This window comes from Argiope bruennichi, chromosome 5 (genome assembly GCF_947563725.1).
Source record: "Argiope bruennichi chromosome 5, qqArgBrue1.1, whole genome shotgun sequence".
In the NCBI taxonomy this organism is placed as follows: domain Eukaryota; kingdom Metazoa; phylum Arthropoda; class Arachnida; order Araneae; family Araneidae; genus Argiope; species Argiope bruennichi.
In genome coordinates, this window is record NC_079155.1 from 106,992,134 (window position 1) to 107,017,035 (window position 24,902).

General features: G+C 28.6%; 2 long non-coding RNA genes across 3 annotated transcripts; both read right to left on the reverse strand.

Moving 5' to 3' along the window:
- Positions 1-20,828: 20,828 nt before the first annotated feature.
- Positions 20,829-22,509, reverse strand: LOC129969529 (uncharacterized). 2 transcript variants are annotated; one of them, XR_008784529.1, is made up of 3 exons: positions 22,292-22,509; positions 21,093-21,245; positions 20,829-20,947 (listed from the first exon to the last, which is right to left on the reverse strand). It is a non-coding gene; the product is annotated as an uncharacterized LOC129969529 (long non-coding RNA). The 2 variants fall into 2 exon arrangements; XR_008784530.1 differs by lacking the exon at positions 22,292-22,509 and adding an exon at positions 21,392-21,517.
- Positions 22,510-22,968: 459 nt separating this feature from the next.
- On the reverse strand, positions 22,969-24,670 carry LOC129969591 (uncharacterized). The gene is made up of 5 exons (XR_008784541.1): positions 24,520-24,670; positions 24,162-24,444; positions 23,472-23,579; positions 23,212-23,377; positions 22,969-23,085 (listed from the first exon to the last, which is right to left on the reverse strand). It is a non-coding gene; the product is annotated as an uncharacterized LOC129969591 (long non-coding RNA).
- Positions 24,671-24,902: the final 232 nt, after the last annotated feature.

Sequence of the window (24,902 nt, forward strand, 5' to 3'; positions counted from 1 at the left end):
ATTTTTCAGTTTTCTAACTTTGTATGCTTATATAAAATATAACGTTTCACAAAATGATAACTCTTATATCTCATTTTAAAGAGAAATATATTACTGATTTCAATACAAAAAGCAAAAATCAAATATTTGCAATACAAAAAGCAAAATTCAAATATTTACAATACAAAAAGCAAAATTCAAATATTTACAATACAAAAAAGTTGAGCTGCAATAATTATCAAGATACGTTAGATGTTGATGACTGCAGTGAGTTATCAGTACTTAGTAGGGTAGCCTTTATTTTTTATTACAGCTCCACACTGTTTTATTGAGCTGACAAGAGGTTTAAGCTCTTCCTTCGTTATTGCATGATGTCAGGAAACAATTATACACTCAATTAATTCGGTTTTATTTAATGAATGCTTCATATGTACAAGAGTTTTCAAATGGTGCCATAATTTCTCAATAATTTTGATTTCAGGTCGGTTTCCTGGCCATGATGATAATTCATTGCTCTTTGTACTAAACCACGCTTTCGATATATTTGCTGTGCGGCAAGAAGTTGAATTCTGCTGAAAAATAAATGATGTGTTGTTGGGAAAGAGATCACCGACGAAAGGTACAAGTTTTATAAGTTTTGGCTCTAGAATAGTGTCAATGCATTTTCTTGCATTTAATGTAACATAGATAACATGAAAGAGACCACTACCGTCTGCTGACATGCATGACCAAGTCATAACACTAATTGAGTTCTTCATAGTTGTTTGAATGCAGTCAGGATATAGCTCTTCGCCTATTCTACGTCCTACATATTTTCACTACCGAATAACAATATTTTTGTTTCATCACTCCTTATAACTTGAGATCAATGATCATTGGTACAATTAATGCGGTCCTTTTCCCACTGTAATCTTTTTATACGCTGCTATGAAATGAGATAATTTTTTTCATTGAATTCTACCTCTTAGTTCAAAATCAAATAATCTCCCGATTGTTCTTGAACTGACATAAATGCCAGCATCATTCAATTGACTTCTGATCGCCGCTGATGGCTATCCTTGAGACATAGTCATTTTATTCTTCTATCATCAGCAGATGCGGTGCACCTTTTTCAGCCATTTCCTGCTTTGTTTTTAATTGAATTTGTCTCCTGATATCGTAAACAAAAGTTTCGGACTCCTGATATAGTCACTGATCCACCCACATGTCTTGCAATTTCACTATAGAAAAGACCACTTTCATGTAATACAATAATCTTAGTTCTCTTTCTAGGTGTCCAATTTATTTGATGTCATCGCTTCTTAACTAAATATTATAAATATTTACAAAAATTAAAACTATATATTATAAAGTTTAACAAAATTTCTAACTTGCAATTTGATTACATAAAAAACAATCTTATACAGAAAAAAGCACAATAATGACTTGTTCCAACTTTAAACATAATGTCAGCTTTTGCCAGCAGTTATTAACATTTGATTGGTTCCCGGAACGAGAATAGTGATTTGTCAGGAAAGTTAGAAATTACAATCCATTTCATCACTGTGTTTGTTATTCAGATTAAAGTAAGAATAACTTTTTCTGCTTTCTGTATTGGAATCAGCATTAAATTCCCTATAAAATGGTATGTAAGAGTTGGCATTTTGTGAAATGTAAAATTTTCTATAAGCATACAAAGTTAAAATACATAACCATTTTCAAAAGTGTCCACAATTTTGGTCACCACTGCACATCAGTTAAAGTATATATTCTTTTATATATTTTTAAGCTTTTCGCGATTAATTTGTTAATACGACCAAAAAAACATTCTCGCGCTCGCGCGCGCGTGAGTGTGTGTGCGTGTGTGTGTGTGTGTGTGTGTGTGTGTGTGTGTGTGTGTGTGTGTGTGTGTGTGTGTGTGTGTGTGTGTGTGTGTGTGTGTGTGTGTGTGTGTGTACGCTGATAAAATCGTTTATCCTGAAGATCACTTGGTCATCTTGTCCTTGATTATTCTAGTCGAAGTTGGAATTAATAACATCTTATAGAAATGTGAATACTGCAAAATAGCAATTAATGGACGGCACACTTGATGTAAATGGACATTTCCTTCAATTTCAGCATATTTGTGACTTAACAAAGAACCGTTGAAACGTGAGCGTCAAAGCTGTCACTAAATTCAGTAGAGCATTATTAACTTTGTGTTGAATATTGGTTTGAAACCATTCAATTTAGTGTCGGAAAATGTAAGCATACTATATGGAGCGTAATATATGTTACAGGCATTATTGCTGCCCATTAGCATCATCTGTCGCCAAATATTTAATATGCGTATGCCATCTCAATATTAGTCCTCACATCGATCCTGAAATTGCTTGTGTCTTAGAATGGAATAATAATGGTTGAATTGTTCGATTCATATGAGGCCAAATATCGTCGTCTATTCCCTAAGTAAAAGTGCTTGCTTGGGATACATAAAGAACTTTTTAAGTTTAATATAACCCATTCCCATCACATTGTGCAATATTGGTTTAAAATTTTATGAAATAATATATACTTTAAAGAAGTATATATACTTATTTATACTTCTTTATGTTAAGCATTTTTTCTTCTTTCTAGTGTCGAATTTACAGAAATTTGAAAAAATATCAGATCACATAAACCTTTTTAAATGGCAGTGAAGTGGTATTAGGAAAAGATTTCATATGAAAGTGAGGAGAAATATCTGAATTGAAAGATTTTGATGACTTATTTGAGATAATCGTCAACCACAAAGTAGGTACTCCCACCCTGCTGTATCATCCAGGGTGATTTGAAAGATCAGGCCTCCATGATAATAAAATCAGGCACTGAAATGAGAGCATAACGGTCTCCATTATTATGCAGCTCGTACGTTCATCGCCCACAAAAATGTTTCAACCCAACAACGGAATGGAGATAATTCAACACTACATCATTTTTATATCCACCTAGGAAGAGCGAATATCTTACCTACATGGAAGTTCCTCATTTCCGTATCTGAGATGTTCTCAGTGTGACTTTATTTGGGATATCTTTACTAAAAGTGACGGTTATAAAATTTTCATTAATAAATAATGCGTGATTTTTTTCTCAAAATAGAATCTATTTAAACTAAAATTTGCAAAAGAAAATTTTCATTTCAAAAATGTAGGCTTAATTATATACTATTAATATCAGAAGCAAAACCAAACATTCTATAAAAACAAACTATTTGGGAAAATTGATCACGTTTCAAAGAAATTAAATATCATTGTTTTTCTCATGAAGTCATATCAAAAATTTATTGAATGTGCAAAAAAAAAAAAAAAAACCTTTGAAATAAAAAAAAAACTGCTAAAAATCTAAAATTTCTACTTGAAGTTTCTTTATAAAATTCGCATTTTACTATATTCACATAATAAAATATTATATTTATGTAATTTGAATTAAAATAAATATAATTTAAAACAAAATTGAACTTCACCTGGATATGTCTAATCCATAGATGGTGGAATTTCTTTTTCTTTTAAAACATGATTCCAGAAAAAGGATATTATACTGAAAATTCCTCGTAAAAATGTTGACTGGAATATTTTCCGGAAAAAATTACTGTGTATAGTGTATTTTTAGCGCTTCATTGGGAGAGGAAGGAGGAAATTAAATTTCTGACACTACTGAAAAGAAAAATCGACACCATTTACCTAGATGTCACGACATGTCTGAACAAACAAAAGCTGAGCTGTCTCCAGCTTTATTTGAAAGTCATGAAGGTAGGAGAAATCCTGTCACGTTCTTCCAATAGGCTGATTGACGTTGGTAAAAAGTTAAGTTGCATCACAAGGAACTAAGAATTACTAAAATCGTTGGCAATGGTCAAATGCTGAACTGAATAAATAACTTCTTTTTAATCCAAGGATAACCTAAAAATACCATTAAATAAATCAGTCATAATAGTTTTCTATATCTTTTATAGTGCATGTTTTATTTTTCAAGTTCTTACACTTTTTTTCAATGAGATATTTCTTTTTTTGTGGGGGGGGAGGGGAAGGAAGGATATGATTTATATATGGGAATAAACTTGTAATACTTATAATACATGACTATTTAGTAATACTGAATTGTTGACCAAAACTTAAATGGGTTGATGAAAATTCTTTGTTTAAATATTTTAGATACTGGGTTAGATAATTTAAATTCATGATCTTTAAATAGGGAACTAAATAAATAATTCCTTTTTAATCCATGGATAATATCATGATACCATTAAAGAAGTCAGCCATATTAGTTTTCTTTATTTTTTATAGTGTCATGATTTTTTACAAGTTCTTAAACTTTTTTCAATGTGATATTTTTTTGGGGGGGGTTGTGTGGGGGACGGGAATAGGATATGATTTATATGTGTTATTGAACTGGTAATACTTTTAATTGCAAGAGGGTTTAGTAATACTGAATCGGTGACCATATATGGTATACATGGTTTAATATATATATATTTGTATTTTAGATACTATATTAGAAAGTTTAATCTTATGATCTTTACAGTTAAAATTTTTCACCAATTGATTTGAATATTATTAAAATAAGGTAAGAAAATTTTTCTTTTAAATTAGATAATGAATATAATAATAAGCAAAATATAACAAATAAAACAATAAAAATTTACTGAAAACAATTTCTAAGGAATAATGATAATTGTTATTAAATCATTAGAGATAAATGAATTCCTTTACATCCATGGTGTGATGATAACTCCTTTTCTAGATACCTTGCTCTTTTTCTCCCATTTTTAATTTTAAAAGATAAATTCGTCATTACTAGCTTTTTTCAATTTATTTATAAATAGCCTTTTTTCAGGTATAAAAACTTTTAGTTATTTTTTTAATTATATCTTCAATGAAAAGAAGGAATTGTTAACATAATTTTATCAGAATATATTGAATTCACTTAATTTGAAAGAAAAAGAAAAAAAAAACATAATGAGCAAACAACAATGCACAAAACGAGTAAATTATTTAATGTTAATTAAAGTGCCTGTCTTATATAAACATTCCTGTGTTCTAATAATTTGATTAAATCATTATAACTAATTGATGTTCATATATTCATTTCTTCATCCCAAAAGCGCTAATTATTTTCTTTCATTTCTTTTAAGGGAATGCTAATTTCCTTTTGATGGTTCCTATCCATCAGAATATTCAATTAAATATATTTAGGTTGTAAATTATCAAATTTATTGTAACATGACTCCTAAGACTTTTTAAAACTTAATATTAATTAATTGTTTGTGTTCTTAATTGAAGACGAAAAATAATAAAACTCTATCTAAATCAAAAATAGTTCATTGGGCTTGGGTTCATAACAAATTTAACAAAAACTAACAAATGGAGATTTCATTATTGTTGTAGAATATTTGTATCTCCTACTAAATAAAAAAAGATACAAACATTTCAACTGCATATTTTTTAAGAAAATTGCCTTTTTTTACCCCCATTTACTTTGTTTTGTGTCCTTTGTCTCTCAGAGTTTTCAAATTTTTCGACCTGAAATTCAGAAAATATTTTGATTTTTACATTTTCCTTCAAATTTGTTTCGTAATAAAAAGGTTTTGAAGGATTTTTTTTCTGTTTAAAAGTGTATTTGATTTGTATTTTGCAAATTTATTTATTTTTACAAAATAATTAACTGTAGAAAATTTAATTTATTGACCAAACAGAGAATGAAAATAGTCTTTAATGACATAAAAAAGATCCATTAGTGAGAACTAAATTAATGAACTTTTTTATGCTTCCTCAAAATTTCAATAATGTGTATGTCCTTACCGGCCTATTTATCCTAAGTGTGCTTTAAAGATTGACATAGAAAATTTCTGACTGTTTTTATTTCATATATTTTACAATGCTTTATATAATTGCTATGACATTCTTACGATAATGCACTTCGTGGTTATATTTTGCTTAAAAGTGATTTGTATACTTATTTATCTTCATAAAAAAAGATGACTGTTAAAAGTTTCTATTTTTATCGAATAAAGAGAAAGTATAATTTAGCTTAAACATAGTTTACCGCATGCATACATCTAAAATTTTCTTATTAGTTTGTAAAATATATCACTTATTAAATTTTACTTAGAAGTATATGATTAAATTTGCCACTTCCAACAACTATATAAGTTTTTAATCAAATGAAAGCACTAAATCCGTTAACCTCTCTTGGAGAAGAAACTGCTGTTCATCTAAGATACAACCTGGAGGTGATCGAAATTGTGTCTTTCAAAATAAAAGACTTCTTTCTCAAAAAGAAAAAAAACTGACACTTTGTTCTCAAACCTTTTGTCTAAAAATTTTCGCTTGTCATGAAAAGACGACAAAATGAAAACTTCTAAAGCTTTTGTCACTCCATAGATGACAAAGTTCAACTGAAAACCATCAAAATTGGGAAAACGAATACAGTGCTTGTCTCTTGTTCTTAAAGATGTCATTTAGAGACTAGTGTTTGATCATATTAAAATAATGCGAGGAAATTATTTCTAAAACAAAATATAATCATTTTAATTGATGTAAATATTTCTGAAGACTGTTATATCTGGAAAGATTTTTTTTCCTTCACATGATTAAAACTAGCAATTTACGTTCTTATTTCTATTATAGTCTATTATCCTATTTTTTTTATAAAATCCGTTTTAACTTTAGTTTTTATTATCTATATATAGAAAGATAGAGAAACTTAATTTAAAAAAAGAAAAAGTATAATTTCAGGCAAAGTGATCCACGTCGTGAAAGGGCCATGTACATTCAATCACAATGTTGCCTACATTGTTTGTTGTCTTGTTTCAGTCAATTTTCAAATGCAGTTAAGAGGAAAAGGGCCAATTCTTAAATGAGCTTCCTTAATATTTTTTTTAAAAAGTTTAAGCACTCTTAGGGTTTAAAGTTGTGGTACTTGGCAACTTGTCTTTTTTGATTTTGTATAGGATAATGTTGAAACATGCCTGCCGTAAAAAAATTTCAAGTAGCCGTTTTTGTTGCCGTTCTGCTTGACAAATTGAGTTTTATTATTAGCTATTTCAAACTTTTTTGTCAGTATTTGCACTTCTTTTATTCGTTAATCCATAGCTAATCTTTACTAATATGTTTACAAACACTTCTACTCAAAACTTTTCGTTTTCAAAAAGATATTTTTCCTGTGTTTATAGCATTATATTTAAATTTCTCTTTCCCAAATTTCTTAAAACCTGTCAAATGCCTAGTTAATATTGCAAAAATTTAAACATTTTTATACGACTCTTAATTAAAAGGTTCTTTGCTTTCCTTTTGAACGCAAAGATTTATTTTATAGATTTATGTCACTATTTTAACCTCTTTATTCCTTTTATTCCATGGCATTCTATTATAATCTGCAAAAAATACGGTAGTTTGTTGGATTTTTTTTTTTTGCATCAGTTATCCATGATTAAAGATGTGCTTATGATTCATAGTGCAGATGTGATAGTTTTATAATTTTCAATCTGGTAATCTTTAATATGACAATTTTAATGCGGGAACCTTTGTAGTTCGAATTTACAAATCACATGCAATCTTACTTATTAACTTATATTGCACATAAAAAAATAAGTGGGAACCTTAAATCAATTATTGAAATTGACAAATAAGAAAGATATAATTCTCCAAACATTTTATTTTTTATATAGAAAAACAATTTGACTATTAAAATGCTTAAAGCATTTGAATGTTAAATGTTGACTAATTTATTTTCATGCGAAACACATTCATCAAGCTGGTGGCCTCTTGGTAAATGTTTTGTGAGATCAGTGACAGAACCATATTGTAATCTTAAGACTAGCCAATGATTATTACTAATAGAGGGTTAGCAAAAAGAAATAATGTCCAGATAATGCTTTTGATAGTGCTGCATTCTTCAAAGGAAATTCTGTTGAACTTTCGAATTTATTCGCATTTGAATTCAGAATAATTCTATTAATATGTTCAAGACCCTTTCTGCTCAAATAAATATAGGCAAAATCGTTGCAAAATTTTATAAACCTCTACAATTTTAATGCAAAGACTATACGGCAGAGTTCATTCATCTAACTTATTGAATTATCTAATCATCACTTTCACATATGCGCAAAAAGATAAAAAAAATCTGCCGTGGATAATTTTTTACAAAAAAAAAAAATATGTTATAAATTTATAATTTTGACTATAAAAATACGTTCAACATTAAAATTATTTGTTCTAATCCATTTTTATGCTCTTTTATGGTCCCCTTTTTATTATTCAAAAAGTTCTGAAAGAAGAGAATTCCTAACAATCTCGAGACTAAACATTTTTGACAAATATAAAATTTAATAGAAGAAATTAAGAGTTTCTGAAATTCAAAAGTCTTTGAGGAAGAAAAAGAGTTCAATCTTTCCGTTCAACCCTCTATTGTATTATTCATTGATATTTTCCAAATGAAGTAACTTTTGTTTTTCTAAAATAACGGAAATACATAACACTGACCCTGAACCAAACCCGTACAGTAATTCGAATTCATATATTCATATAATTTCTGTTTCAATAATGATTCATTATTATTAGAAATATCAATTATTATTATTATTAGATTTCTATATAAAAAACATATTGTTTTCAGGCTCATTAATCAAAGAGAAATCAGTGTCGTATCAAAGGTAATTGACATTCGAAGGAATATATAATCCCCCCCCCGTTGTTATTAGAACTTTAATAAGAATACGGTACCGTCTGGAACATAGCACCACTTTTTCGCATTTTCATGACATTTCATTTTTAAATGCGCGCTAATGTTTAGTTTCCATATTTCCTCATAAAACTAGCACCCAGGACATCTATAGCCCACTTGCACTCTGATCACTACGTCTCTGCTCAAAATACGATTTTAAATCGTATTACAAATTTGCATTTGCACACTAGATCTCAGTAAGTCAGTAACCATGAACATTTTAATATTTCATTACATTTAAGATTTAAGTAGAGCCACACAATTTAATTTCTGATTTGTTTTAATTAAATACAAATACAAAATAATACAAGTTGTAATAATTATAATAAGTCTGTATGAACCGAATTTATATTAAGTTCTTTTTTTAAATTTAAAGTTAAAGTTTTAAAAAAAGTTAAGGGTTGTTTTTTTTTTGTTTCATAAATTTTTAAGAAATTTAATGTATACATACCGTGTATAGACTACTACATTGTAATAAAATCCCTACATTTTGTTTCTAATAGTGACCGATCGTCTTTGTAGACAAACTAAGAAGTACCTAAGATTTTTTATTACTCACCACCAAACACGATGACTAAATTCCACGATGCTAAAGAGAAAGTGTCCGCCTAAATGAAGCCGTAGAATAGCTTCAAAGTGCGACAAAGACGGTCGGCTCCTTGAACAACTTTAATTAAATGAGCACCTATTCATTTCGTCTATTTACTTCCATGGATCTAAAGCCTCTTGTTTTGTGAGACAGAGAATAAAGCTACCGCCTCTGGAGACCACCTGTTATAGGTCAGTCTGAGCTGCATTGTCTAGATCCTCTTAAGGAAATCGAAGTAATTGGGAAAGAAGTGCAAAGTGGGTGAAAGATTAATGGCCCATTGTAATAGTAGATAGTACTAGGCTGTTGTTTTAAAGAGCTTAAAACAAGATTACTTAATCTTAGTCTATCTTCGAAACAAATTTTCTATCAAATACAACTATTTTTATTAGAAATTGTATACCACTGATCAAAAAGAAATCAAAGTTTGTAATATGTGAGCATAAGTTATTTTATTTAATTTATTAAATAAATTGAATGATTTTTATGGTTTCCTAATATTATTATTTTCCAAGTTTCCTAATATTATTTACTAACATTTTATTCAGGTGTCCACTTTAATTGTGACCAAATAGTTAATTTCTAAAGAAAAAAATTACATGCATCCAATCGGAATTTAGAAAAAATTACATGCATCTAATCGGAAAAATTTTCTAATGATGTAAAAAATTTCTTATTTACGTTGTTTGAATCAATAAATTTAATGTTGAAAAATTATTATCTACATTTCTAATATTCCTTTGCTCTTTTCATCATAATTCGAAAAATATTCAGTACTTGTTTATTATTTATAGCTCACAAATTCATTTGTAGATGGTTCGATTTTACGTCAAAGTTGCCAAGATTCCTAATAAATAATGTAAACAATTTTGGCTATGTATCTAGTTCGCTTGGCGATAAAACTTGTGGGTATATAAACAAAAACCAAATATTCTTGTCTCAATAACATATTACTCTTTTTATAAATTTCTACTTTCCTTCAATTATAATTAAGTGAGTTTTTATTTCATTATTTCAGACCAATCAACGGCTGCTTCGAGGAAATGCATTAGTTTATATGTGAGTTTTTTCTAGAAATTTCTATTGAAATGGTTTAAAAATCGATTAAAATATTTGTATTCCTTAACATTTATAAAACATTATTATTAAAAATAACAAATATTTATTATAATTTTAAGACAGAATTACTGAATTACGAAATATATAATCCAAAATAAAACTCAGATAATATTTTTTAGTTCTTTTGTTTTTTATCTGTCCACGAAATTCATAAAAACCATCGAAATTATCACCCCCTTCCGTACCATTGATTTTTTTCAAAGCATTTTTGTTTGTTTACGGTATCATTTTTCTTCAATATTTTTTACTTCTGTTCTTGGTATTGTTAAGCAGCGGGAAGAATCCAAATTCGTTAACCTAAATTTAAGGACTTTTTATATTACGAACACTCGACGAGACAAAAAATGATGCAAACGGTGAGAAAACGATAAAGACGCGAGAATATAAGTGGGATGGCATTATATCTTTCTTCATAAAATTCGTGTAGTTGAAATCCAATCCAATATCATAAGCTCAAAAGAATTCAGTGTTTCTCTGTCTCTCAAAAAAATCAATTCCGTTACTCATCTAAGTTTCACTTTTTAAAAAAATCAATCATTTGGTATTAACATGCCCTGAGGAATCCTTATCTTAAATTTAGTCTGGACCAATTCTTAAAGCTCTGATGTTCTTTATAAACTAAATTCTATTCAACTGCATAGCTACTAGCAATGCATGTCGATCTTAAATATTGATTTTCTTCTTCTTTGGTCTGAAAAAGAGAATCAACCACTGTTCTAATATCCGGTGTTGAAGAAAACAGCCAGAAGGCGATCTACTGCTCTCACAGTATTTAAATCAATGCTTCAACTATTTTTGGCTCAGTTTTCCATGATACTCGAGGGAAAACTTTTGAATTCCTTGTATAATCTTTTGAATAATCCAAGATATACCAGGAAACTCTTAATTTTAAGTTCCAAGTATAACTAAGTGTTACTAAAAATACTTTTTAATAAAAGGTTTCGGAAATGCAGTATTCATTTTCTGAACCTTATTTAAAATAACTATTTCCTTCTTTCACTAAAAAATGCATAATTTCCTGATTCTTACTAAATTTTATTATATATGTGAATTTTTTTTACGTATTGTGCATAAAATAATTTATTTATTGTATACAAATTAGAGATGAAACAAATTAGCTGGAAATTTATTCAATAAATTTTGATAGAATGAATGCCGAAATAATTTACCGAAATATAGTTGATTATTATATATTTTTTAATAGTTTTATTCGCATAAAATACACTGCAAACATTGGTGGAAACGATTAAGTAAAATATATATATAAACAGACTCGTAAAAATTCGTCATCAAGCACCCAATTTTGTTGATATTTTAAGTGAACGATCACTTACGCTTACACTTTAATTAAGAATGACTAAGACAGATTTTCGTTAGTGGTAAATTATAAAATTTTTAATACTTTTTGCAGCTTTGTACTTAGTGCATGAAAACTTAAAATCTAAGAAAGGAAACATTTGAAAGAACTTACCTGGTTTCGCATGAATTAATAACAAAAGATTTTAAATTCATTTTTTTAAAAACAGAGCTTTGCTTCTTGGCTATTATCTAAAGGTGTAGTTTTCTACAGATACTTCAACTATTCATTGGTTAAGGGCTTTTGAAAATCCTTCTCCAACCAGAACAAAAGAATTTTAACACGAAGAATTCTCCTCATCCTGTCAAAACACTCGAGGTAACATGAACAACCATCTTGAAATTATCATGAATCTGTATGAATCAACATGAAAACGATTACGGTTTTCTAAGAGCTATCATTAGCCACGACCCATCTTTTCACACTAAAGACACCTACAGTTACTGAAATAGAAGTGTTTCAATTTAAAACAATTATTATAATTTCAAAGAAGCGATTACCCGAAAAATTCTCATTACTTGCTCATCGACCCTCCAGGAAATGGTTGTGTTCTCGTTTCTTTTAACACCTTCACGAAGTTAATGTGGTCGCTATAACAAAACCCGTATTCAAAAAGTCTTGAGTATGCTTACATATGAATTTAATTCTACCATTAGACTGAAAATTAGTAATTAGATAATTGTATAGAGATATTTTAACATCTACTTTACATTTTTAGTTGTACAGTTTTAACATCAACTTTACAGCAAGCACATTTTTCCAATTCTTGTAAACATTAAGGAATAATTTTTTATGAATTTTTAAAACTAACTTTTAAGGCATTTAATTGTAGATTTACATTTTCAGGCTATTATTCTGATATGTGTACTGTTATTTCAAATATAAGGATACTGGGCGGCCAATAAAACGATACCTCATCTTTTCAAAATACTTATAATTCATAAGAAAATCAAGGGAACTCTAAACTAATCCCAAAAGAATTAAGTATATTATAGCTGTTTGCACTAGATACTGTAACGAATAAAAAGATTCGAGTGAAAGAAATGCACGAATAATTAATCCCTTTTATACATTTACTTTGTTACTATTCAAAGAAGCAGTTACTTTTTAATAAGAAGTTTCCTTAAACAAAGAATCAGAAGATGTTTGATTTCATTGTTACTATTTCAATTAGGTATCATTATTGAATTTTCCTATTTGAATTAATGTTGTTTCAAGACTTCCCAAAATATTTCTTTTTCTAAAATGATAATTTTTTTTAAGATTAAGTTTGATTTCTTAACAAAGAATTTTTTCGAAAGTTTGATTCGAAAGAATTTGAAAGTAATTAAAAATGCCTTAAGCCCTTTTCCTATTCAATAAATGTTCCAATAAATATTTGTTTTTTATACTCTCTATGTTAGCTATTTCACAAGTTAAAATCCTTACATTTCAATGATAAAAATTCTGATAGCAGTATGAGTGATCCCACACTTATTATTCAACTTCAAAATAATAGATTCTGTCTTAAAATTGAGTCTGCTTTCATAAAATGGAAAAAACATCAAGATGTTTTCATTTTATTAGTATTAAATCTGTATTTATGTACTACAAAATAATAGAGGTATTACAAGAATAACTACGTTTTTCACAGTTTATTTCTTATAATATTTTTATTAAACTATCATCTTACTTTATTTTTTTATATTATATAGATTACTTGAGTAAAAGAAAAACTTTTGTGTCATGGAAATGTACATTTTCATTCTATATCCGTCTTAATAAATTATCATTCATTATATGCCTTACGCAATGAATGATATTATTTTAAATTGAATAATTTGTATTTTGGTTTGGTTAGAGCATTAAAGAAAATCTATAGCATCCGATAATTTTCTGAATAATCCAAGATTTTAAATAGAAGATACAGAATCCCATACTTGATTCGAAATTCAAGCATATATAAAACTATTATTGTACTTTTTATCAAAATTTTATGGACAAATTTAAACAGTTCAGTACACTGAATTTATTTTACACATAATCATTTGAAAAATAAAAAATTCTTTTTTCAAATGATTACGCATTCCGTTGTGTTTTTATCAAGAAGGTTTGTATACGTTTGTAGGTATTTTTATCAAGAAATTATGAATGTTTTGTTGAACAAGAAAACAAATTAAGTAAAAAAACTGCAAATTAACTTCATATAGTAAATAAGTTATGTAGTGAAAATTGTTTTAATACATGAAACATAGATAGTTTTTCAGAAAAAAAAATGATAATTCTTTAATTGTAAATAAATCCATGTGTTACACAAAGATACAAGCAGATAATTTTTTATGGCATTTCATGTTGATTTCATCGCATTCACGCATTTTTTTACAATATATATATCAAATACATAGTATATATTATATAACAAATCATCTAATTTAAAAAACATTTTAGTTAATGTATCTTTATTGAATAAAAAGTTTTGTTTTCACAATTAATATACTTTAAAGAATTATTCTTGTTTTCTTAAAACTTTGTATAATAAAATATAAACATCGATCTAATAATTTCTTTTTATTCTTTGCAACCATTTAAAAAATATAAGCACTAATCTTAAAAACGGCTGAAAATTTAAAAAAATATGTAAACATTCTAGATATGAACAAAATCTTATTTTTTTAAAAAACTTATTTCTATTCTTAGAATTTATTTCTAAACTGAAACTTAAAAATTAACGAATTTTTTAATTCATATTTGTTTCCTTATTCTCCTTACTTTAGATCATTTAGGAACTATTTTTAGCATAAGAATCACCTTTGTGGTGTTTTTTATTCAACCTTTACGTCAGAAGAAAATCGTCTTTCGTCTTAAGAATCTCGTAGCTTATATGAAAAGATAACTGTACTTCAAGACAAACATTAAAGTCTCATTTATCTCATCTGAGGGATTTTTCCAAGTTGAAGTTCCACCTTTTCTCGAAAGCTAAATATTCGACAGGTTATCTTTAAGTTATGACACAATGCATACAAAGAAGAAAAAAAATCTGTAACTTTGTCTTTAGAAATGTGAAAATATGAATTTATGCATTATTAAAAAAAATTGTAATATCATGATAGATGTCCTTATTAAAATAAAAAAATAGAAAAAAATTTATTCTATAAGCATACTTTTTTATTTGGTGTACATAAAATAGCATAGTATAATTTTATGTTAAATAATTTAAATTAAAAAAAAATAAAAGTTTCTATCTTTTTTGAGCAAAACACTCGAATGCCCCAAATTGTTTATCGTTTAACGATTTGTTTGAACATTCTGATATTTTATCTTTTTTTACTTTTCAGAAACTGAATATTCTGATATTTCATTTTTTACTTTATTTATACTGATGTTGGAAATTCATGAATGTTTTAGAGATAATGTTTGTTTCTTTTATACATCAATAAATTACTTGTTTCAATATTTTTATAAAGGTTATGATCTAATCATGGCCCAAAAGCTAATTTTTAAATCATTAGATTTTTTATATATCTTTAGTTGAAACAGTGCCCAATATGATGATGTACATAATTATATATTTCACTTGTTTTAGATCGTGAATGAATTGTTAAAAAATACCCTACAAAATCTAAATATTTATGGAATTGCTTACTCCCCTTCTTAACCCCCAGGGTGGGAACCTCGAAATGAGGATGAGATGCTTCCGGTTTGGTGGTTGAATTCGCCACCCTGGAGGGTACACAAAAAGTTGGGGGATCTGACTCCTTCCATCAATGACGAGGCATACTTCCTTAGGGAAGGGTTGTACCGTGGCCGGTGATGGCAATTAGGACTCAACCACAGTTCCCGCTAGTGTTGCTATTGCGGCTGTCTGGTCATTCAGTATTATTTATCCATGTGCCTTCGGACGGGTTGGAGAGTCAGTGATATGACTTATATTTAGTTCCCCTTCTTATATTTAGTTATATATTCTTGTTATTCGATTTTAAATAAACTTCAGTGACCATAACTGACGAAGTTACGAAATTTTTAAGCTTATTTTTAGTTATATAAAAAAAACTTGCTTTGATACGGGGAGCGTCTATTGAAATGATTGAAGGTCATCTAACAGAGATATATTCAAAGTGTCATAACTCGATCACTCGGTTTTAATCAGTGTAAAAAGATTTTTCTTTAATAAAGAGGGGCTATTATATCAAATATGATAAATAGGATGGAAAAATATATATAAAAATTTAGACTTTTATCAATTTTTAACGTTATATTCATGAATTCAAAAAAAATCTGAACTTGTATACATGTGTCTACAATTTAAAAATTAGTTATTGGTCCACAATTACAGTGATATCCGGAATACATTCTATCTATAAATACATGGAACAGAAAGATACAAATTTCTGTGAAAAATCACCGTTTTATGCTTTGCTAGTTTTATGGATCTACAGACAATATTTTCGTTTAAATGTCATCTATTGTAGAATTTGAAAAAGAAATTGGAAGAATATATATTCTGAAATAATTCTATTCTCTATTCCCTTCTGAAATAATTATAAGATATTTCTTAAATACACTAGTATGCTAAATTCTTAACAGGAAAACATTTTTTTTTCTAATGGAGACCTTTAACACTTAATGCATTTACGAAATAGCAATTTTATGAACAAAAGACACCATTATCTAATGTCACGTTTTTAAATACATTTCCTTTCATGTCAGTTTTGCTGTATTTTCAAACCCTGCATGCGATATGTACTCCATTGAAATGTTAACGAATTTTAGAAATTGTGTTGCTTGACAAGTAGTTTTTGGAATGAAGAATTGCACAGAGCAATGCAATCCATACTTTACTAAAAATGAAAACTACTTTTAATCGTTAATGATGAAAAATTTAAAGTTCCACTTACAAAAAAAAAAAGTATTATTTATTTCATATTTATTTTAAGAAATATTTAACAAGAGTTTTAATCCAATAAATAAATTAACTGCACACCTGAAGATGATTCGCTCTTTTCCTGCCGTAAAAATGCCCTATTAATATCTTTACCCATTCCCTTTATACTACATCTTATATATCCTTTTCAGATTAAATAATATCTATTGAAATACAACATACCAAGGTCATATTTTTAAAATTATTGCAATGCAGACGACAAATTTACAATTTTATTAAGTTCCAAATTAATAACAAAGCATAAAAGTTTATCGTCGCCTTCAAATCTATTATTCTTTCTAAGTAACTATTTCTTATGTCTTGCAAAACATTTGATTTAGTCATTTATCGAAATTTATAATCATATCGTGCATCAAATGCAAGATCATAGTCAAATCTTTCAATTAAAAGTCGTATTAAACCAAGGAAGAAAGTAAAGAGTCATTCACATGCAATACTCTAGAGCTCAGAATTTTCTAAAGCAATTCAGAAAATTATGCAAGAATTTATGTATTTGTCGACATTTTAGCCGTAAAACCCCACTCTGTAGGACATTTCTATTTTCATACATTTAAATTGAATATATATATATTCTTCTGCAAATTATTGTTCTTAAGCAACGTTGAGTTAATATATTATTTTATCGTTGAACTCAATTATAACTTATTTGAACCAGATTATATCATCAAAATTTAGTTTGCTTGTTAAATGAATGCTTTCTTTTGACACTGCCATAGAGACTAAAGGCGGAAATTTGATGATTTTTTTCCATTTGCCTTCGAACTCGCGCAGTTCTACTTTGTTTGCAGAAAATGAATGAATTTAATGAAAAGAAAAATGAATTTAGTGAGATTTATATTTCAATTGAAATCCTCAAGATGATTTTAGGAATAGACTAGAAACGAATTTCATTAAATCTAGAATGAAATTAGACACGCATTATATTATAATTTGTCTTACTCAAAAGAGGGAAAATTACTTTCTTATTGCTGCATACAACTGAAGAGAATGAAAATTCAGTATAAGTTGCTCGAGTTTAGAGTTTCCAAATTCTGCCAAATAAGGCTAGCATAATTCATAAGACAAATAATTCTAAATAATTGACTGAACACAAAATAAATGCGAGACACAAGCTTTATTTGCTAAATTTCTCTACAGATACATGCAATGCAATAGTTAACAAAATTATTGCAGCAATGTAATACAATTAAAGTAAAATTTATTATATATTAAGTAAAATATCAAAAGCAATTTTACATTAATAAGCCATACATGCACCCAGGCAGTTTAAGTAAAACATTCAATTTAAATTCATATGCACCAACTTAAAATTAACTAGTACATATATGAATTTTTAATGAAAAACTAACATTTCCATCGATGATTAATAAAAACATAGTACAAATGGAGGAAATAAAAGTCGCCTAATACATCTTTAAAAATTACTATACAATGGATAAAGGATTTTTTTTTTTATTTAGAATTTTTAAATATATAATGCATATTAAAACATTTCATTAATATTTAACATTATACCATAATATTTAACATTTCATTAAATCAGTAATAATGTTTCGTGCAAATTTAATTCCTTAGAAACTGATAATTCAAAATTCCTAACTTTATCCCTCATCATAATTGGAAAAGGAAAATTAAAAATTAAACTATACCATTTACCATTCATTTCATCCATTCGCTATTCTTGAAGTAAAACGATATTCCCGACAATCTATCGATCGAATTTCTCTTAAAAAGGCATTCTGATCACCATGGTGATCAGGCACGATGATCAAATGCTTTTTAAGAGTACAAAAAGATATTTCCATTGGTTGACCGGCCGAACCAATCAAAATGTCCTTTGGCCGCGGATAAAGATTTGCAAAAATAAACTAAGATTAAAATTTTCCTATTGATATTGCTAAATTTTATTTTAAATTTAATAAAAAGATTGGTTTTTAAAAATATTTATAAATGGATGCAATGAATAGACCAAGGTAAAGTATTTCTAAAACTTAACTTATATGCAATAATTAAATTTTAACCATCTTTAAAATTTTAACCTAAAAACAATTACTAGAATTTAAGATGAAGACAATGCATGCAAAAAAATCTTACAATACAAGAATTACATTATCTTTAATATAAAAATTGTTCGCAAGCATTCAAATTAAAAATTTGTTTAAAGACTTTGAAATGCGATTAAGAATACTTCTATGCACTTGAATTATTTTTCAAAACTCGGGATTATTTTATGTATGCCAATACAAGATTTAATTTAGAGAAAAACTGCAATACTTTCAACCTCATTTCAAAAGATTAGAAAAACCAATATATTTGTTACCAATGCATCTTTCTACCTCGTATACATAATACAGAAGCATTTTTTCCTTTAAGGAATATTTCATAAATTAATCAAACACAAGTACATATTAAACGTCACATATTATATTTTGTACAATTCTGAACTTTTAGATTGAAGCTCTGATTATCAAGATTTCGAGTTTGATAACTAACGGAAATTTAAAGAAATTCCTTTACATAGTTGATACTAGCATTACAGAGATCAAAATCCTCACAAAAACAATCCACACAAACTTCGTTATAGATACAGGAATTAAACACCTATTCGAATATGAAGGATTCTTTAATAATAGTCATTCAAAATCACGAACTGAAATATATATGGTCAAGAAATGGCTTCAGTTACAACGAAGTGGTGCAGTTTTATTCATAAAATTGGTTTGTAAAGGGAAAGAAATTCTGCCGATATAATGGCTAAAAAGATTAGAGTAATGAAATTCAAGATTTTTAAAATTGTATAGTGGCAATCTGTCATGCCAAACAATTCTTAGCAAATTCGGTAATAACAAATATGTTCTCAAATGCAATTTATAGAGGAAGGCACCGCGAAAATTAAATCTAGGTTTTGTTCCATCCAATTTGTTATGTCGCTGTATTTACAATATCCGTTTCTTGCATCGAGTCAATTAGTTCCGTTTGAAATTTGCTTGTGAACATATGGATAATATAAATTCAAATATAGTCTTCGTCCGTAATTGAACTGTGCAGCATCCGCACTCCAATATGCGCTTGATGAAGGGTCCAGGTATTTATTGTCTGTTATTCCAGGATCACTTCGATGAAAGCGTGTTCTTAACAGACACCTAAAGGGAATATTAAATATTTTATATCAATACAATTTCAATATAAATTCCATTGAATGTCAAATAGCATTAATATTGCTCAAAAAATGGATCCAAGAATATTTAGATTAAATAGGCAATTCATTTAATTCTAATCTTTTTAATGTTCATAACAAAGATTAAATCCTAATAAAGCTATTTGCACTATTTTAATTGCACTTGTAGAATTTATCTAAATATTTCAATTTATCATAGTAAAAAGCCTTTTCCTGAAAGTTTCGAGTATGTATTATTTAAGATAAACTGCGATGACAAATTAATAACTTTGCTTAATGAAGAAATAAACATTTCTTCCTCAACCACCATTAAAATACTCTCCAAATGGATGTCTTATATAATGATACAATGAAATGTGGCTTGAAAAGCATTTAGTTTTCATTCTGGGGGCAGAAACCAAAATATTGGGATTTTCACATTAGATTCTTGGAAAAAAACAATGTAATTAATGCCCTTACTAAGATTATATTATTTACTTAAGAATAATGAATCATTGAGAAGAGAAAATTGAAAGTCAATAGCAAAAAAAATTTATGCTCCTTGAAAATAATCCGGAAACAAAACGATTTAAAAGAAACGCAATTACCCGACATTTCTCGTTCTGTTCGTGTACTTGAAGAGGCTTATAGCAGAGCAACATTTTAATAGCGAGGAGGACTTGCAGAAGGCTGTCACACGGTAGATTCATTCTCCATCGACCGATTTCTTCAGACACTATAGTTGCAGAAGTTGATCTCGGAATGGCATCAATTTCGCCATTTCGAGTATTGAGAAATAGCTGGATACGCTGCTTCTGTTTTGATAGATATTTACAGATGATCGTGGTTTGCCTCCTTACAGCTTACTGGAAATTTGCCTTCTACAAGAATAAAAATGATTAGAAAATGCCATGTTCTTGCTATTTAATTTGATTAAGAAGTTGAATGTATACTTGGATTTCCAATGTTTTGATACTAGTATCGAGTATTTCATAGCATCCAGCTTAGTTGCTGTCAGTTCAGAGCACGTGTGGAACCAAGAAAGCAGTATCTTCTGGTGATGAGTGATACGCCTTTAGTCAGAAAAAGATGACTATAGATCAAAACCTATTCGGAACCATGTTTAAAAAATATTAAGTTATAAGAAGTAATAAGTCAAATTATAAACCTATTTTGCATTCGTAAAGTAGGTTATTTAATGATCAAATGTATGAATGAATATATCTTATATTCATTTCCGTATGACATTTACCAAAATTTTTGCAACATGCCGATATCGCTTCAGAATCATTCAGGTCACTTTCTTGTGTTGAGAAATAGCTGGAAAGCACACTTCTGTCTTAATAGAAGCTTCCACATAAATTATATGTAGTTTGCATCTGTATGGCTTCAGAAAACTTGCTTTCTAGAAAGAAAAAAAATTTGAAAATGCCATGGCGTTTTGATTATTTCAAATAATTAATAAAGTTATGCATTAATTATATTTCAAATAATTCAGTAACCGAAATTTAGCAATGCAAGTATATAGGTCCTTTTTGGTGAATATTTTACCACATTCAGCATAAACGGCGTCAATTCCAAAGCTATATGGAATCACGAAAGCCATATTACTTCATGTATGGATAACATGTCTTGATTTAGAAAAAGACGTTTAATATAAGTAGAAGGTGCTCCAACATTTATATATCTAAAAGCAAAATGATGTACATTGGTTAAGTTGCAATTTAATAATCAAATTCTATCTTTATTTTGGTATGGCTATTATCAGTTCTTGCAACTTACCGTTATCTCTACGATACCATTCCGAGAAAAAAAAAGTTTCTCTACCCCCAAGATTGCTGGTAGAGAATGTCAAAAACTGAAGTAGTCACTACAAATGAACATTGACAGATCGTCAATAAGAATTTTATTTAATCAGGTGTACATGCATTGACATAATTAGAAATAAAAAGAGCCAAGTACACAAGAATTCATTTCTTTAGAAACTATCAAACGCTGGCAGTATTTTAAATATATTTGTAAAAATATCCATTTAGACTTGTTATTAATCATACTAATGTGTTGGTTCGAGAATCTTTCGTGAGCTATGCAGATGTTTAAGAACATAAGTTTTGCATTCAAAGTACAGTCAATAACTGTCTAATGAAGATTGCTGTACAGTTTCTCCACCAATCGTCGTTTAATTCTATTCAAATAAAAGAAATCATAAAGCGATTAAATGCAATTTCGATTGAAAAGCATTTATTTTATGTAAGAAATCAACAGAAATTTTGTGCATTGTTATATTGAGACAATAGGGAAAACGTTTTGTACTTCTAATTAGTTGTATATACGCCTCTAATTAGGACTAATAGGATTAAAAATTGATTTTTTACAAATTAACAGTAAAATGTTTTATTCAGAAAATCAGATCTTCGAAAGCCAAAAGCTTTAAGAAATAATTAAAATTACCTGGAAATATTTTTTGTTCTATTTTTGCACTTTAAGAGAGGCTTCTGGAATGGCAACATTTTACTTGTGAAGAGGAGACATGCAAAAGGCTGTCGCAAGTTTGTTCCATTCTCTGCCGATTGATTTTTTCGGTCCCTCTACTCACGCAAGTTGATCTCGGGATAGCATGCGCTTCAGTTCCTCTGCTTTTCTATTTTCAGAAATAGCTGGAAATTCTGCATCCGTTTTAATAGATGTTGACGAGTAATTATGGTTTGCTTCCTTGCAGTTAAAGGTTTTCTGGAAAATTAAATAAAATGGTTAGAGAATGTCATTTTTGTGATTTCAATATTATAAATAGGAAACGAAAGGATACTTGAATTTCCATCATTTCAATGTCATCTGTAGTGAGCATTTTACAACATACATCGCAATAGATGTTAGTTCAAAAGTGTGGGAACCGAGACGGCAGTCTCACTTTTGGTGTAAATGAGGACCCTTTATTCAACAAAAGATCTTTACTATACATCAAAACCTATTCCAATCCACATATATTTAAATAGTACTATAAAAAATAGTAAGCAAATTTAATTATATAATAACCTACTTCACATTTGTAAAGTTATTTAATAATCAAATGAATAATTATAATCTAAATTCATTTTGATATGATAGTTATCAAAATTCTTGCAACTTACCTCAATGATTCTGTAGAATATCAGCAACACTTGCTAAGTCTTATTCTTATGTTGACAAATAACTGGAAATTCTGCTTCTACTTTGATAGACGTTTCCAAGTATTAATGGTTTGCTTCCTAATTTAAGATAAATTTTTCATTAGAAAAATATTTGAAGATACCACGGTGATTTAGCTATTTCAGATAATTAATAAAATTATTAATTATACTTCAGATAATTCAGAAACTATATACATGCGTTACCAAAATTGGTTTTTTTATTGAGTATTTCACCACATTCAGCAAGAATGCCGTCAATTCAGGACACATGTGGAATCACGAAAATTTCATTACTTCATGGGTGGTTAGCTCGTCTTTATCCAGAAAAACAAGTTTATATTAAACAGTATGTGCTTAAATTTGTATATACCTATAAAAATAAAGTATACATTGTTAAAGATGCAACTTAATAGGTTTTGACTATTTTTATTTTTGTATGGCAATTATAATTTCTTGTAGCTTACCCTTATCTCTCCTATATCATGATGGGATAAAGTTTCCATATCATCCAGATTGCTGCCGAATATGTGTCAGATATTGAAGAGTCACTCTACAAATGGACATGGGCACATCTCCAATAAGAACAGAAATTTTATTCCATTATTTAAATCGGATATACATGCAATCAACACAAGCACATTTTTTTTTGAAGTTAACAGCAATTTAATTCCCAATTGATAATCAAACTACTCTCAGTATTTTAAATGCATTTGTAACATGTTAAAATAGTTTTATTTATCCTAGTGTTAGTTCCTCAATCTTACGAAGGGTATGCAAGCGTATTATTTTAATGACAAATGTTACCATCAATTTATTAATCCTCCTTTTAACAATCATTGATTATACTGAAGATTACAGTACAGTTTTTCCTCCGAGCGCCAAATTTCCTCCAAATAGAAACCAGCGTATAGTGATAAAATGAAGTTATGCTTGAAAATCATTCAATTTTCATTCTGTCAGACGACAGTTGAACTTTTGTGGTTTGACATATTTAGACGTTATAAAAACACTGCTTTGTGATCATAATGAGCCACATACACACATCTCATTAGGACTAATATAGGATTGAAGATTTTTTTTAAATCAATAGTAAAATATTTCATTCACCCATAAAAATTCTCGGGAAAGCAAACACTTTAAAGAAAGAAAATTACCTGGAAAAATTTATCCTCTTTTAGCACTTCGAATGGTTCCTTCCTAACCAGGCAACATTCTCCTGGTGAAGACGACATTCAGAAGGCTTTCGCATGCTGGCTCCATTTTCAGGCGATTCATTTATTCTACTGTTGCATTTGCAGAAGTTGATCTCAGAATGGCAAGCGCTCAGATTTCACAGATACTTACGTTGAGAAGTAGCTGGAAATGTCTATCGAAACGGATGTAACGTTTCCAGGTAATAATGATTTGCATCCTTATTAGCTTATGGGAATCTGCTTTCTAGAAGAAAACGATTAGAGAATATCATGTCATTTTTTGCAATTTTAGTATTATAATTAAGAAACCGAACTATACCTGTATTTCCAGTCTGTTGATCATCTGTAGTGAGTATTTCTCAGCATCCAATATAGTTGATGTCGGTTCAGTTCATGGGGGGGGGACCAAGGAACCCTTTTTCATGGCGATTGGTATTCAGCAAAAGGTCATTACTACAGGTCGTCAATTTTCTAACCTATGCATACTTAATGTGCACATTAGTAATGTTGCAATTTAATTATCAGATTGAATGCTTATATTCTATAATCTGGCATGAAAGTTGTCAAAAATCGTTTAACTTACCGTTATCTTCGATAGCATTCTGAGAGAGTTTCCTAATCGTCCAATTGCAAGTGGAGAGAATTTGTGACAAACCGAAACAACAGTCATTCCATAGACTAGGATTGAGGGATGTGTCATTG